This window comes from Mizuhopecten yessoensis, unplaced genomic scaffold (assembly GCF_002113885.1).
Source record: "Mizuhopecten yessoensis strain PY_sf001 unplaced genomic scaffold, ASM211388v2 scaffold716221, whole genome shotgun sequence".
Taxonomy (NCBI): Eukaryota; Metazoa; Mollusca; class Bivalvia; order Pectinida; family Pectinidae; genus Mizuhopecten; species Mizuhopecten yessoensis.
In genome coordinates this window covers 281,506-298,394 of record NW_018480008.1, presented here as the reverse complement: position 1 = coordinate 298,394, position 16,889 = coordinate 281,506, and the positions used below count along the sequence as shown (strand labels likewise).

At 37.2% G+C, this 16,889-nt stretch overlaps 1 protein-coding gene across 5 annotated transcripts in view; it reads right to left on the bottom strand.

Annotated features, from left to right (window-relative positions):
- Positions 1 to 16,889, bottom strand: part of LOC110442167 — a 169,543-nt gene that overhangs the window by 38,664 nt on the left and 113,990 nt on the right. For 4 of the 5 annotated variants that reach the window (XM_021485638.1, XM_021485639.1, XM_021485640.1 and 1 more), the window contains one exon: positions 16,598 to 16,682. The gene's annotated coding sequence lies outside the window, so the exon portion shown is untranslated. Of the gene's footprint in view, positions 1 to 3,189; positions 3,859 to 16,597; positions 16,683 to 16,889 lie in introns of those variants that run through there. The other variant, XM_021485641.1, reaches the window with a different exon arrangement.

The window sequence follows — 16,889 nt, the reverse complement described above, 5'->3', positions numbered from 1 at the left end:
AACTAGTCGCATGCATGATATACCAGGCTATGGGAAAGGTACAGTACAAAAAGCGACGGGGAAATATATGGTTAAGAAGGCTATGGGAAAAGTAACGGTACTGACAACGAGAGGGAAAATATGGTATTAAAGGCTTTGGGAAAGGTACATGTAACAGAACATAAAACTTGAGAAGAAAAGTGAGATATAGAAGGCTATGGGAAAGGCAACATTACACACAACGAGACGGAAAATATGGTATAGAAGGCTATAGGAAGGGTAACATTACACACAACGAGAGGGAAAATATGGTATAGAAGGCTATGGGAAAGGTAATAGTACACACAACGAGAGGAAAAATATGGTATAGAAGGCTATGGGAGGGGAAACAGTACACACGACGAGAGGAAGTATATGGTATAGAAGGCTATGGGAAAGGTAATAGTACAGACAAGGAGAGGAAAAATATGGTATAGAAGGCTATGGGGAAATAACAATACATAAAACGAGAGGGAAAATATGGTATAGAAGGCTATGGGAAGGGTAACATTACACACAAAGAGAGGAAAGGTATGGTATAGAAGGCTATAGGAGAAATAACAATACATAAAACGAGAGGGAAAATATGGTATAGAAGGCTATAGAAAAGTACAGTACACACAACGAGAGGAAATATATGGTATAGAATGCTATGGAAAAGCACAGTACACACAACGAGAGGAAATATATGGTATAGAATGCTATGGAAAAGCACAGTACACACAACGAGAGGAAATATATGGTATAGAATGCTATGGAAAGGTACAGTACACACAACGAGAGGGAAAATATGGTATAGAAGGCTATGGAAAAGTACAGTACACTCAACGAGAGGGAAAATATGGTATAGAAAGCTATGGAAAGGTACAGTACACACAACGAGAGGAAATATATGGTATAGAATGCTATGAAAGGTACAGTACACACAACGAGAGGAAATATATGCTATAGAATGCTATGGAAAGGTACAGTACACACAACGAGAGGGAAAATATAGTATAAAATGCTATGGAAAGGTACAGTACACAAAACGAGAGGAAAAATATGGTATAGAATGCTATGGAAAGGTACAGTACACACAACGAGAGGAAAAGTATGGTATAGAAGGCTATGGGAAGGTACAGTACACACAACGAGAGGAAATATATGGTATAGAATGCTATGGAAAGGTACAGTACACAAAACGAGGGGAAATATATGGTATAGAATGCTATGGAAAGGTACAGTACACAAAACGAGAGGGAAAATATGGTATAGAAGGCTATGGGAGAAATAACAATACACAAAACGAGAGGGAAAATATGGTATAGAAGGCTATGGAAAAGTACAGTACACACAACGAGGGGAAATATATGGTATAGAAGGCTATGGAAAAGTACAGTACACACAACGAGAGGGAAAATATGGTATAGAAGGCTATGGAAAGGTACAGTACACACAACGAGAGGAAAAGTATGACACAATGTAGAGAAAAGAAGAAAAAATAAACAATTTAACAAAAACAAAGTATGAAAAGGTACAGTAAACAAAGTAAGGGATAATAGAATATAGACAGCGATGGACAAATTAGACAGCGATAGACGATATAGACAGCGATAGACAATATAGACAGCAATGGACAATATAGACAGCGATGGACGATATAGACAGCGATAGACGATATAGACAGCGATGGACAATATAGACAGCAATGGACAATATAGACAGCGATGGACGATATAGACAGCGATGGACGATATATACAGCGATGGACAATATAGACAGCGATGGACGATATAGACAGCGATGGACGATATAGACAGCGATGGACGATATAGACAGCGATGGACGATATAGACAGCGATAGACGATATAGACAGCAATGGACAATATATACAGCAATGGACGATATATACAGCGATGGACGATATAGACAGCGATGGACGATATATACAGCGATGGACAATATAGACAGCAATGGACGATATAGACAGCGATGGACGATATAGACAGCGATGGACGATATAGACAGCGATGGACGATATAGACAGCGATAGACGATATATACAGCAATGGACAATATAGACAGCAATGGACGATATAGACAGCGATGGACGATATAGACAGCGATGGACGATATAGACAGCGATGGACGATATAGACAGCGATAGACGATATATACAGCAATGGACAATATAGACAGCAATGGACGATATAGACAGCGATGGACGATATAGACAGCGATGGACGATATAGACAGCGATGGACAAAACTACTCACAAAGCTACGATACACAAAATACAGGTTGGAATCGCTCGTGTGAGGTAAACATTTAGTACTGAGAGCAAAGGAGAAATTACACACGAATTGTATAGAGCAGACACTCGAGGGAATCTTTTACACAGAAAGTACAGTGTATATAACGGAGGAGAAATTACTCACGAATGGTATAGAGCAGACATTCGAGGGAATCTTTTACACAGAATGTAGTGTATATAACGGAGGAGAAATTTCCCACGAAATTTTCCACACTGTTTCTTACAGTACATGTATATAGCAAGGGATATTGCTTTTCGCTGCCGCACAAGGCCGTGACACCGCGTAAAAGATACAATTTGATTGATTACGTCATTTATCAGATCACGGACAGGTCTGGTAGTAATAATCACACAGATAGGTAAATTACATAATTCATCATTTTACACGATATACGTATTGACTGATGACGAAGCTTCTGTTCTTTATCAAATAAACGCACGCCAATCAATGTCCAGCACATTGGATTCGCCGGGATCTTCACGAAAACAACATCACACATTATGTAACCATTTATGTATACCGTTTTTGCTGTCAAACATATTGAAGAATCAGTAGCAATATATTCTTAGCTAAATTTCATTTTTCAAATTGTCTACATGGACGTTTGTATTATCAATTTCCAAGATGTGTTTTGTAATGTCATACTTTAAAATAAGTTGATATGAAAACTAAAAGTCCCTTTTTTATTCACTTTTTGCTCATTATGACCGAGTCATAACATCGTTAACATAGAATTAAAGATCAGAAAAATATAATGACTTTAACAATCACTCATACATGAAACATCTTTTCTTTATTCATTGAATAGGAATAGCTGAATGCATGAAAAAAATTAGAAAAAAAGGAAACTACAATAATGCCGTTTTAACATACCTGCTAATTGTATGTCTATCGAGGTACCGATGTATTAGAATAGCCTCCGTATCGTTGAAAATTGTTTCTTTTCCTGAAGAAAATTACGTCCCTGAGATTCACATTTCACCTCTGGTGATGCCTTGCCGCTGCCTCAATCAGAACCTTGATATAACACCATACTTTCTGTGTCGTGTTGATAATGTCAAGAAAATTATCGACATTTCACTAGGAATATGTTTGTATATTTATTCGCATCTTTTCCATGTACGATACACACCATCCGCACACATGGGGTTTCAACTTAAACCCTGTACTTACACCTCCAATTTAATTGATAAGCAGACGATCCCGACCCAGAGGTTTTTGTAGGTGATGTGAGCATTCCTAAAGTTTACAGCTTATCTTCCTAGGACGAAGTAGAAAAACATATTGCACTTTATGAGATTTCATGCCGCGAGGAACTATTCCAAACCGCGGAAGGTCAAAGTTCATTTCCCCTCGATTGTCGTCGCTAGTGTTATTTAATACCTTCATTACAGAAGATTTCCAGATATAAAATGGAAACTGAAACTTTTCATTTCAATGAAATCATTTCGATATGCCAATCAAATACATTACACGTGTTTGAATATTTAGGAGATACTTGTACCGGTATAAAATCCCTAAAGGAGATGGAATAGCTTACAATAACGGATATAGATCCACACCAGGCTATAGAATGGACGTGAACAGCTGATGGCAGCAGCTAATCGTGTTAGTGTACATACGAGGTATATTACTCCTCTGCAGACTATGCACGTCATCTTTTGTCTATTTACGTAGGTAAACCTAATCTTGACATGAGCTAATTGTCGCCAAAAAATCTTAAAGTTGAAATAAGATTGAATGCAAAATATATCGTTTAAACATTGCTTTCGTCATAACTTAGAAATTTAAAGGTCATGCGGCTATCTGACTGCTCATTATTATTTTGATATAACTGTGGAATACACAAAACGAGGTAACTGATTAATAACGGTCACAGAATCAGCGTCACAAGCAATGTACTCGCCGGACTGACGATGTATCGCTTTACTTTGTTATACACACAGTACCGATGATGTTTGATTTCTGTTTGCCACTTCGGACCGAAAATCTATGATTGTGACAGAAAAATGGTTATGATTGTGCGTCTTCTAACAAAATACACTGAAACTACCTAGGTTCAGATGATGTTGTCGTAAGGAAACTACAAGGTCTAACTAGTGACGATAAAAGAAAACTTTTGGGGCGTATATAATGACACTATAAGAACGCTATGTAGTATTCTGAATAGGCAGTTTTAAGGAAACTACAGAGGTCTTGGTAGTGCTCCCTGATAAAAAAAAAATAAGGGTCTAGATAATGTTTTAAGGAAATGATAGATAGATATATAGATAGATAGATAGATATATTATAAGGAAACTACAAGGATCTAACTTCAGATTGTAATTCTAAAATGAAATTACATTAGTCTGCTGAAGTTATAAGGACAATAAGGGGTCAAGTTTAATTAGCTTATTGTGAAAATAAGGGGTCAAAATAGTGATTTTACAAGGGCATTGCATGGTCTAGATAGTGATGATATTAGGGCATTGCTTGGTCTAGATAGTGATGTTATTAGTGATGACCTTGCCCTCCACGAGGGAGTTATTTTTCGAAGTTAATTCGATCTTTTCTCTTTGCTCGTTTTGTGAAGAATCCAGGCGTGAATTTATTTGTTGATTGTATGGGAAATTGACAACAGTCGGTAGATTCAATAACAGTCTCGTTATTTGACATATCGTCAGAAACTGAGGAACCGTGGAAGCGAGACGCATGAAACCGATAGCGTTTGAAGTGAGTGATCTTGCGACGGAGCACAGGTTCGTTACAAATGTCTGAAATGTTTATGTGTGCTGTGACTCATATCAGTAGGTCTGTAACATATGTGTCAGTAGGTCTATAGAATATGTGTATTTCAGACATTTGTAAAGAACCCCTGTTGATCAGTGCAGTATAACAGACGATATTTCTGATAAATTGCATGAGCGTTAAAATTGTTTCCATTGCCGGCATTGGTGGTTTCAATCGATGTGCATTTTGTACGATATTGCAGACCTTGGTCTTGTTTTCGTTGTAATAAAAGTGTTTATTATTTTATTTTTTATTTTGCACATAAATTTACAATGACATTGTCAAATCTCAAAAAGCGATATTTCAGCAGCCGGCATGTTTATTTATATTGAATATTGTAGTTCCGGTCAGTGATGTATTAATACGCTAAGAATTGTGTCTCGTGATGCATGGTAATTAAAGTCCCATCAACGACACAGCTTTCAAAGAGGCTATATAGTGACAATGCCATGCAAATGTAAATATAAGGGCACTGCTTGGTCTAGCTAGTGATGTTATTAGGGCACTGCATGGTCTGGATAGTGATGTTATAAGGGCACTGCATGGTCTGGATAGAGATGTTATAAGGGCACTGCATGGTCTAGATAGTGATGTTATAAGGGCATTGCATTGTCTGGATAGTGACGTTATTAGGGCACTGCATGGTCTGGATAGTTACGTTATAAGGGCATTGATTGGTCTAGGTAGTGATGTTATAAGGGCACTGCTTGGTCTAGATAGTGATGTTATAAGGGCACTGCTTGGTCTAGATAGTGGTGGTATAAGGGCATTGCTTAGCGTAGATAGTGATGTTATAAGGGCACTGCTTGGTCTAGATAGTGATGGTATAAGGGCATTGCTTAGTGTAGATAGTGATGTTATAAGGGCACTGCATGGTCTAGAAAGTGATGTTATAAGGGCACTGCATGGTCTGGATAGTGACGTTATTAGGGCATTGATTGGTCTAGATAGTGATGTTATAAGGGCACTGGTTGGTCTAGATAGTGACGTTATTATGGCATTGATTGGTTTAGATAGTGATGTTATAAGGGCATTGATTAGTCTAGATAGTGATGTTATAAGGGCATTGATTGGTCTAGATAGTGATGTTATACGGGCATTGCTTGGTCTAGATAGTGATGTTATAATGGCATTGCTTGGTCTAGATATTGATGTTATGTTATAAGGTTTCTGTAGAAGTGTAAAAAGTTATGTTATCCATGTTAGAAACGACAGCCCCCCCCCCCCTCCCCCCATAGTAAGATATGTATGTGTTATGTACTTTATTTACGAGAATACTGTTCTCTGTCCCAAGATCTTTTGATGTAATCAAACTGCAGATGTCCTGACATAAATATTTATACATACACTACACGAGATGAAAGTACTAAAGACTCGTTGGTGAGATTTTTTCTTTTTATATTATTTCCTTGTCTGTAAGGATTTTTTTCCTGCTTTTTTTACTATAATTATACATATACATAAATATTTAATCAATAACGATAACAGAAAGTATTCTGAAAGAAAGAACTTAATTGAATACACATCCTGAGTTAGAAATTAAGTGGCAAGTCACTGCTAGAGCCGCCATTAAGCATATTATTGAAAACAAATTATACATTCCAAATAATGATTGGTTTTGTCATCATCTATTAGACTAAAATCATTTGCTTCCGGGCGTTGGGTCGGGATGTAGGAGGTTGCTAAAATAGACCCGTCTCATTCATCAAATGTAACGCAGTGACGATATGCTCTGTTCCCATCATAAAACAGTGAAATTTAGGTGAAAAAGGAACTATAAACGATACCCGTAGCCACGGATTCACACATCTGATGATTGGTATACCGGATACACTCGCTACATTGGGGTTGCTTACGAAACGTTATGTATCCCTGAGTGTGTTAGGAAGATGTCAGATAATGGTACGTAATGTTTTGTTTACAAATAGTGCTAATCAAAGAATTGATCGGCTCATCATGACACCAGGTGGCGCGTAAAGTGATCAAAACATGCAACACTTCAAACCACATACGTCATTAATAACGTCGACCTCTAAATGCCAGCTCGTGTCCGGGAGTTTAACTCGTCGGCGGGGTGTTTACAAAAACATGTTTATTTCAAAAACAAAGTTTAGGCAACCAATTTGGGAAACTAACGTCTTCTACTTTTTTAATGTGTTTTCTTGTCTGTTTTTCTTTGTAATTATTTCGATTTTGGGATGAAAATAAATGCATTCGAACCGCCGTTGATAACCTCCAGAGGGGGATATATGGGTTAGTTGCTATTGAATGGGGAGCTATTGCTAGTGTATAATAGTAAAACTAGCATCGTTCATCACAAACAGGATTACAATCACACCAATGCACCTACTGCAGTGACACAGCACGTGCTATAAGGATGCGCGTGCAGTTAAAAGCATGAGTCATATGTACGTTATACTGACGGACGGTGTGTGTTAAATCGGTATCGACTTGACACAAAGATCAAGTGTACAATAAATTTAAAATCCTTCAATAAACATAGAGCACCACAAAACGGATGCGTAATGCATCCGTCACTGCATTTGGTTTTAAAATAGGGGAGTTAAGGGAGAGGAGAAAACGCCATTGTTCTGAAGGGCGGACGTATAATCTTCCTCACAATCAACTACACGTTTTGAAAAGAAGACAAAAAACAAGCGTGGATATTGTCAATACTAATCACCATATCACCGCACATTTGACTGTCTGATCATAAGTAGTAGTACATGTGCTACATGTAGTAACACTTAATAATATAACTCTGGACGGGATTGCCGACAAATCGGGTTACGTGCGTTATTTCAAAGTGATTATTGGCGATCTAGTGCCATCATTGGGTCGCGCGTTCGACGCCTTCGTGGGGCAGTCGCCAGGTACTGGTCGTTTGTCGGTGTTTTTTCTCCGGGTACTCCGGTTTTCCTTCACCGCCAAAAGGAGGGTTGATCTTAGATAAGCAAGCTAAAGTACTATCTATGAAGAGCCGAGGGCACCTACAGATAATGTTAGGTAGTTTTAATTGTTTTTGTATTCGCATTTTGCTTGAAGTCGTACTTAATTTTTACTTTTTTGTTATATTGTAGTTACTGACACGGTTCGATGTTTGTTTTGTAGGCTATTGCACCACATCCATAGACATACCAAAGCACGGTATGATGATACTGTACGGATTTCGCTCAAAGTCTAAGTCAACTTTGTCCTTCTTGTTTTGTAGCCACTGAGCTAATTGCATTCAAATCCAATCAAATTTAAGGAAGTTATTATGCGACAACAGAAAATTTTACGGAGGGACAAACGGATGGACGGACAAACAAGCAGGGGTCATATCGCATGTACGTGCCGCTCTGACGTTCGTACATATTATCTTCCTCAGAATTAAATAGATAAACTTAATCAGACAAGAGAGCTGTGAGTTATTTTACAATATACAACTTTTAACCTTCCTTTGATTATGAGTACATAATACAAAAGACGTTCATGATCAATATCATCAGAGTGTTAACAGTTTCGCTGGCTGAGGCTTAAGTTTAGCGTCAACACTTCACGTATCAGTAGGTAAACTGATTTGTCGTGACGTTGTTCAGCTGTCTACACTCCTTCACACAGGGTGTTAGTAGGCATACAGGAGGATTGGATTTTCGAGGAACACAAGTCTGGAATGTGTTTGGATTGTACCGAGTTTTGGAACGTGTTCTGGTGTCACACAGGTCTAGGCCGCCGGCGTTCGTATGGCACAGAATGAATGCATTTAATTTTCCATTACTAGATGCCTGTATATCTTCGATTTGTTTTTTATTTGTTTTCTGTGTGTGTTTTTTTATTTTCTCATTGACAAATTAAATGTTTACTTATGATTGAATGAACAGCTTTCATCGTTCACCACGTGCACTTACACGAAAACACACCAGTAAAGACAGGCAAGAATACCCCAGGAGGCGAAAGACTCGGAAATACGTAATATAAAATTAAGTCTCATTAATCTAGCCACCACCTATCCGGTTGTACCACTATCTAGCCACCACCTATCCGGTCGTACCACTATCTAGCCACCACTAATCAGGTTGTACAACTATCTAGCCACCACTCATCCGGTCGTACCACTATCTAGCTACCACTAATCAGGTTGTACCACTATGTAGCCACCACTAATCCGGTTGTACAATGTACCACTTTCTAGCCACCACTAATCCGGTTGTACCACTATCTAGCCACCACTAATCCGGTTGTACCACTATCTAATCACCACTATTTCAGTTGTATTACTATCTAGCTACCACTAATCCGGTTGTACCACTGTCTAGCCACCACTAATCCGGTTGTACCACTATCTAGCCACCACTAATCCGGATGAACACTATCTAGCCACCACTAATCTGGTTGTTTCACTATCTAGCCACCACTAATCTTGTTGACCCACTATTTAGCCACCACTAATCCGGTTGTACCACTATCTAGTCACCACTATTCCAGTTGTATTACTATCTAGCTACCACTAATCAGGTTGTACCACTGTCTAGCCACCACTAATCCGGTTGTACCACTATCTAGCCATCACTAGTCAGGTTGTATTACTATCTAGCCACCACTAATCAGGTTGTATTCCTATCTAGCCATCACTATTCAGGTTGTATTACTTTCTAGCCACCACTAATCAGGTTGTATTACTATCTAGCCAACCCTAATCAGGTTGTATTACTATCTAGCCATCACTATTCAGGTTGTATTTATATCTAGCCACCAATAATCAGGTTTTATTACTATCTAGCCACCACTAATCAGGTTGTATTACTATCTAGCCAACACTAATCAGGTTGTATTACTATCTAGCCATCACTATTCAGGTTGTATTACTATCTAGCCATCACTATTCAGGTTGTATTACTATCTAGCCACCACTATTCAGGTTGTATTACTATCTATCCACCACTAATCAGGTTGTATTACTATCTAGCAACCACTAATCAGGTTGTAGCACTATCTCAGTCACCACTTATCAGGTTGTATTACTATCTAGCCACAACTAATCAGGTTGTATTACTATCTAGCCAACACTAATCAGGTTGTATTACTATCTAGCCACCACTAATCAGGTTGTATTACTATCTAGCAACCACTAATCAGGTTGTAGCACTATCTCAGCCACCACTTATCAGGTTGTATTACTATCTAGCTGCCACTAATCAGGTTGTATTACTATCTAGCAACCACTAATCAGGTTGTAGCACTATCTCAGTCACCACTTATCAGGTTGTATTCCTATCTAGCCACAACTAATCAGGTTGTATTACTATCTAGCCATCACTATTCAGGGTGTATTACTATCTAGCCATCACTATTCAGGTTGTATTACTATCTAGCCACCACTAATCAGGTTGTATTACTAACTTGCTACCACTAATCTTGTTGTACCACTGTCTAGCCACCACTAATCAGATTGTACCACTGTCTAGCCACCATTCATCAGGTTGTACCACTGTCTAGCCACCACTAATCAGGTTGTACCACTATCTAGCCACCACTAATCCGGTTGTACCACTTTCTAGTCACCACTTATCCGGATAGACACTATCTAGCCACCACTCATCCGGATGGACACTATCTAGCCACCACTAATCCGGTTGTACCACTATCTAGCCACCACTAATCCGGTTGTACCACTTTCTAGCCACCACTTATGCGGTTGTACCACTATCTAGCCACCACTAATGCGGTTGTACCAATATCTAGCCACCACTAATCCGGTTGTACCACTATCTAGTCATCACTAGTCCAGTTGTACATGTACAGCTTTCTACCCCCAAGAATATAACCAGTGTATTGGTAGATGAAATCGTTTTTTTCCAAAATGTTTTCTTTTGTTAATAATACTAAATATTGTCATTACGCGTTTGGAGTAACGACACTTTACAGCTTTAAATACACTTTTATTTCGTTGAACTACGTATAACTATGTTTAATACGTTTAACTAAGGTCACCTATATGATATACTACAGTCAACTACGGTCATTCCCCACTACGGTCAACTACAATGTACGTGCGTGACCGTAACATGTGACCGCGGCTTAAAGGCACAATCATATGAAAAGGAAGTGACGCTAATTTAATCCGGAACTGAAATATCGTTTAATTATTTGTATTTCATTTATTCAGATATAATCGGCATTGTATCGTACAGTCAATAGATGTAGGACATGGTAACCACGCAGAAGTCGGGTAGTCACGATATTTTTTCTACCCTAGCTCAGATGAAATAGACTGTAATTACAGATTAATTGGTAAATGGAAATCCCGCTAGTTTAATTGCATTCAATCTCTAATCCATGAAAATTACCCACAGAGACTTCGGAAGGTAAATCAATAAAATCGATATCCAATAGTTTCCATGATATTGCATTACGTGAAATATGTTTAAGTTTTGCAAAAAAATACCTCACATATAAATTATGTTGGAATATTGTAATTTCAAACATTGCATCCTTGACTGTCTTTGGCCACCAGCAGACACTAATGCATTGTTCGGGTAACCATGGGAAATATTTAACAACATTTCAAAATGTTACAATTACCATTTATATCATCAATACATTTATCAAATAACTACGACAATAAGAACCTCATAAGGGGTGTGTGCAAGTTTCGGTGTAGAAATGGCGATTCACAAAATAGCATCCAGTAATGTCGATAGGAATTTTAACCATTTACTAAAATGTATGCAGACAAGAAATTTATATTAGCAACAAGATTTGAATTAGACATGCATAACAATTTGACTAGATCAGTCTCGTTGTTACAATTACACAAAAAGGCTCTTAGTTTTCCCCGCAACTGTTTCTACCGAAGGTCGAAGTCTGTTATATGTGTACTGTCGATTGCGCGAAGCGATAATTCACCGACTGTTCAACATATTTTCACAAGTTTTATCCTATTTATACACTCTCACATTGCTATCTCAGAAACACTCTGATGTATCAAAATTACTTGACAAATGTTTGGGTCATTTACCGCACTAGGCCTACTTCAAAACTACGTAAATCAGATGAAGAGCACTTTGCAGTGTATTGGCAAAAATGTTGCATGTACATAGAAAATCAATCTAAAGTTCGTCAAATCTATGAAAAAGATGCGATTGCGGCTGTTTCCTGTTGACAATCTTTAATGCTTTTGATACCCACCAGCGGTGTAAATTACCGCCGTGTTCCATTGAAGTAGTGGGATTAGATACATAACAAACTGAGTGTATTGCTTTACAAACCGGTAGCACTGTGTTCTGGCCCACGCCTGAATTACGCTGAATATGCGTATAAACATGCTGATCCATGTGTGATTGAATATACACAGATCAAAAAGACATTTTGTATCAAAAAGAATGGACCGCCGTTTTAGATAGTTTGCTGAGAATTAGTATGGATGGCACATATACAGTCTGTATGGTTATCAAGCCTCTGCCATCTTTCAATAACATCACCGCTAAAAATCTGTAATTGCTCGTCTAGTATAGAAGTGTGCAAGAGAAAAATATTTTTTATATGACATTAAAAAGATAATTCTTTAAGAAAAGAAAGTAATATAGGAATAATTTGGAAGTATATTAAAAAGTCGAAGATTCTGTTTAAATTCTCTGTCAAAATTATAAATAATACGGAAATATCTCTTATTTTTAAAGGTTATATTTATTCGACAACGTTTGCTTTACATTTGTTCCGTTGAATTTGGTATAAACACAGAGACGAAAAACAGCATCCGACAGAAAAACATCCATAGAGTTCAAGACAATGTCAACACGGGAAGATAACTCTTGTGTGTCCTTTTACGGTTTAGTATATTTCGCAAGCATGATACTAAGCTTTGTGTCATGAGACTAAGCTGTGTGTCATGATACTAAGCTGTGCGTCATGATACTAAGCTGTGTGTCATGAAACAAAGATGTGCGTCATGATACTTAGCTGTGTGTCATGATACTTAGCTGTGTGTCATAATACTTAGCTGTGTGTCATGATACTAAGCTGTGTGTCATGATACTAAGCTGTGTGTGATGAAACTAAACTGTGTGTCATGATACTAAGCTGTGTGTCATGAGACTAAACTGTGTGTGATGAAACTAAACTGTGTGTGATGAGACTAAGCTGTGTGTCATGATACTAAGCTTTGTGGCGTGAGACTAAGATGTGCGTCATGAGACTAAACTGTGTGTCATGATACTAAGCTGTGTGCCATGATACTAAGCTGTGTGTCATGATACTAAGCTGTGTGTCATGAGAGTAAACTGTGTGTGATGAAACTAAACTGTGTGTGATGAGACTAAGCTGTGTGTCATGATACTAAGCTTTGTGGCATGAGATTAAGCTGTGTGTCATGATACTAAGCTTTGTGGCATGAGACTAATCTGTGTGTCATGATATTAAGCTGTGTGTCATGATACTAAGCTGTGTGTCATGACACTTAGCTGTGTGTCAGGAAACTAAGCTGTGTGTCAGGAAACTAAGCTCTGTGTCATGATATTAAGCTGTGTGTCATGAGACTAAGCTGTGTGTCATGAGACTAAGCTGTGTGTCAGGAAACTAAACTGTGTGTCTTGATACTAAGCTGTGTGTCATGATACTAAGCTTTGTGTCATGATACTAAGCTGTGTGTCATGAAACAAAGATGTGCGTCATGTTACTAAGCTGTGTGTCATAAGACTAAACTGTGTGTCATGAGACTAAGCTGTGTGTCATGACACTAAGCTGTGTGTCATGAGACTAAGCTGTGCGTCATGAGACTAAGCAGTGTGTCATGAGATTAATTTGTGTGTCATGATATTAAGCTGTGTGTCATGATACTAAGCTGTGTGTAATGGCGTTCTGGTATAATGTATCCCAATTCCTGGCATCGACGTAAACTATTATTATTTTTTTAGTAAAAAAAACGAAGAATTTTCTTAAGTGACTGGGATCCTTAAGTATAACAGCCCTTGTAAACAAGAGCTCTAAAGGTCATAAAACGCGCCAAGGTAAAATTAGTAAATGTTCGTATATCAGTTTTATCCTGATATCGTGCGTTGTAAATACAGTCACGTGTTACTACGAACCTGGGTGGCTATATCTTTTCTTTTTCTAACTTTGTCATGAATTGATAATATAAATTCATTATAAGCGTTAGTTTTATTTTAACTTTTTGATAACAATAAGTTAGGTTTTATTGCCGATATCCCGTGATAAAAATAAATATGTAACATAAATATCCAGTTTTACGACGTTTCAAAGATGTGAGTATAGGATAGCGATTCTCGATCATAAATATTTTACTAAATTAATATTTTATGACTTATTTATGTTCTAAATTGTCGGTAAGATTGAGTGGTGTAATAATAAACCCATAACGCCCAAGTTAGGTACGGTATAAGTGTATTATCTTTAAATAAAATCTTGATATGATATTTATGATATTTACAAAATAACTGGGTTTATGGTTCCGTTACGTAATGATAGAATTGATCGTGACTAAACAATCGTTTCCTGGAGTTAGAATACATCACGATTCTACCATTACCACGGTATCTGATGGGTCTAAGACAGATGTCAAGCTTACCCCAACCCGTTTCAATGGAGCATCGTCTCTTCTAAGATGTTTTCCAATTTTACACAGTCCCTCGTATTTTCTTCTTTTGTTCTTCGTTTTGAATCAAATACTATATATCTTATTCCATTCACAACCATCCATCACAGGTTTATCCAAAAACATGCTCGTATTTAATTCAACATCCTGTTTCGTACTCCATTCAACGCCCTATATCGTATTCCATTCAACGCCCTGTATCATATTCCATTCAACGCCCTGTATCATGTTCCATTCAACGCCCTGTATCATATTCAATTAATAACCCTATATCGTATTCAATTCAACATCATATATTGTTTTCCATTCAACGCCCTATATCGTATTCAGTTCAACGCCTTTTATCGTTTTCAATTAAACAACCTATATCGTATTCAATTCAACAACCTATATCGTATTCAATTCAACACCCTATATCGTATTCAATTAATCACCCTATATCGTATTCAATTAATCACCCTATATCGTATTCAATTTAACACCCTATATCGTATTCAATTAATCACCATATATCGTACACAATTAAACACTCTATATCGTATTCAATTTTACTGTATATCATATGTCGTATTCCAACACCGTCCATCGTATTTGAATCTCTGTCCCATGTTATTTAAATATTTCGTTTACAATTAATCCGTTCATATGTATTAAATTCAATCAATTCAATTTATCAGCAATTTCAATGTAACCTATCGTATTCAAGTCCTAAGACACCAAACTTACTCCTCAGACGCTTGACTGTAATGGGAACCGCGCGACAATAAATATTTGTTTTATGATATGCATTACACAAGTTCTCGATCGTTATTGCTGCAGGCTATACATCTTCTTGCTATTGCCTTCTCTATATGCGTTTCTAGGATATTTGAAAGAGGGGGCGAAGTAATAAAAAATTGGACCATTTTTTTGCTAAAAAACATGAAATAATTGTGAATTGCAGTAATGTAACGGTTCCCGACTTGGATCATGTATATTTTATAGTTAAAATTTCAGGGTTTGACATTTTTTATGCTGAATTCTCTCCATTAATTGTCTATGGTATATTAAAATGATTGGATGGATCTTAACAGCAGTAGACCAATAACGAGAAATTCCAAATTCTAGGGTATAAGGCGTTACTTTTAAAAAACATTTCAATAGTCCTAGGCCAGAATTTTATGAACGGGAGGCGTAATTACGGTTGCCCTGGTAGAGGGTCCATGTTCTTTTTTGTTTTTGTTTTTTTNGGGGGCGTACGCCCATTACGCCCTCACCTGGACCCGCCCCTGACTGTTTTTCTGTTAAATCCTTTCATTACAATTGTACGGTTGTCGCGTTACAACGTTAGCGGACATCAACCTCATCTATCCGGCAATATGTTAGACAAAGTAATATTTGTCTACTGTATAAAACAGGACAATATAAAAAAAAATTACGCATGTTGGTGATCAGTTATATGTATCTGTTGTTGTTCTCATTATAAAACACACAAGGACTTTTTTTTAACTTGTTGTAGTTTATCTGGCAAAATGATAAGAGTAGGTACCTACATGTATTATCTATCATAGAAAATAATTAAAATGTATCGAAAAGAAAATTATTTTATATAGGCTTATAGATAATCATTGTGTAATTTACCTGTTGTGAAAACTGTAAATATACAGAAAAATATCGATATATTGCTTTCATTTCCCCAGAGAAACTTGGCGTTATAAAAGAAGACATTTTCCGATACATAAATGGAAATACATAAAGGAATTTTCAGAAAACAAGAATGTTGAAATACGTTGACCTTGGGTGAGGTGGCAAATGGAATGGGGGATAATCGAGGTTTTGCTGTTTCATTTATGTTGTGTAACTTCTCATTAAGTTGATTGTATTTGGGAATAATTTTGGTCTGACAGGTATTGAAATAAAAGGAAAGACATTTGTACTCACTTGCATTGATATCATGTTAATCCCAGTTTTCTTCTTATCAAGAACTCCAAAAAGAATCGTCGCAGTAATTAACACACTGGTGAATCTGAAAATGATAAAAAGAATCTGACAAAACACGTACACATTGATTGTTTCACAGTTTCTCATAGAATTTATTAAAACATATCAAGGCAATGCAACTTAAAATATCATAGTTACTTTTAATTGTCGTCATTTACTTATTTTTGTTTTTGCGTTTCATAACCGATAGCAGTAAATATGCTGTGTCACTTGGTGTCAAAGGGGTGGGGGT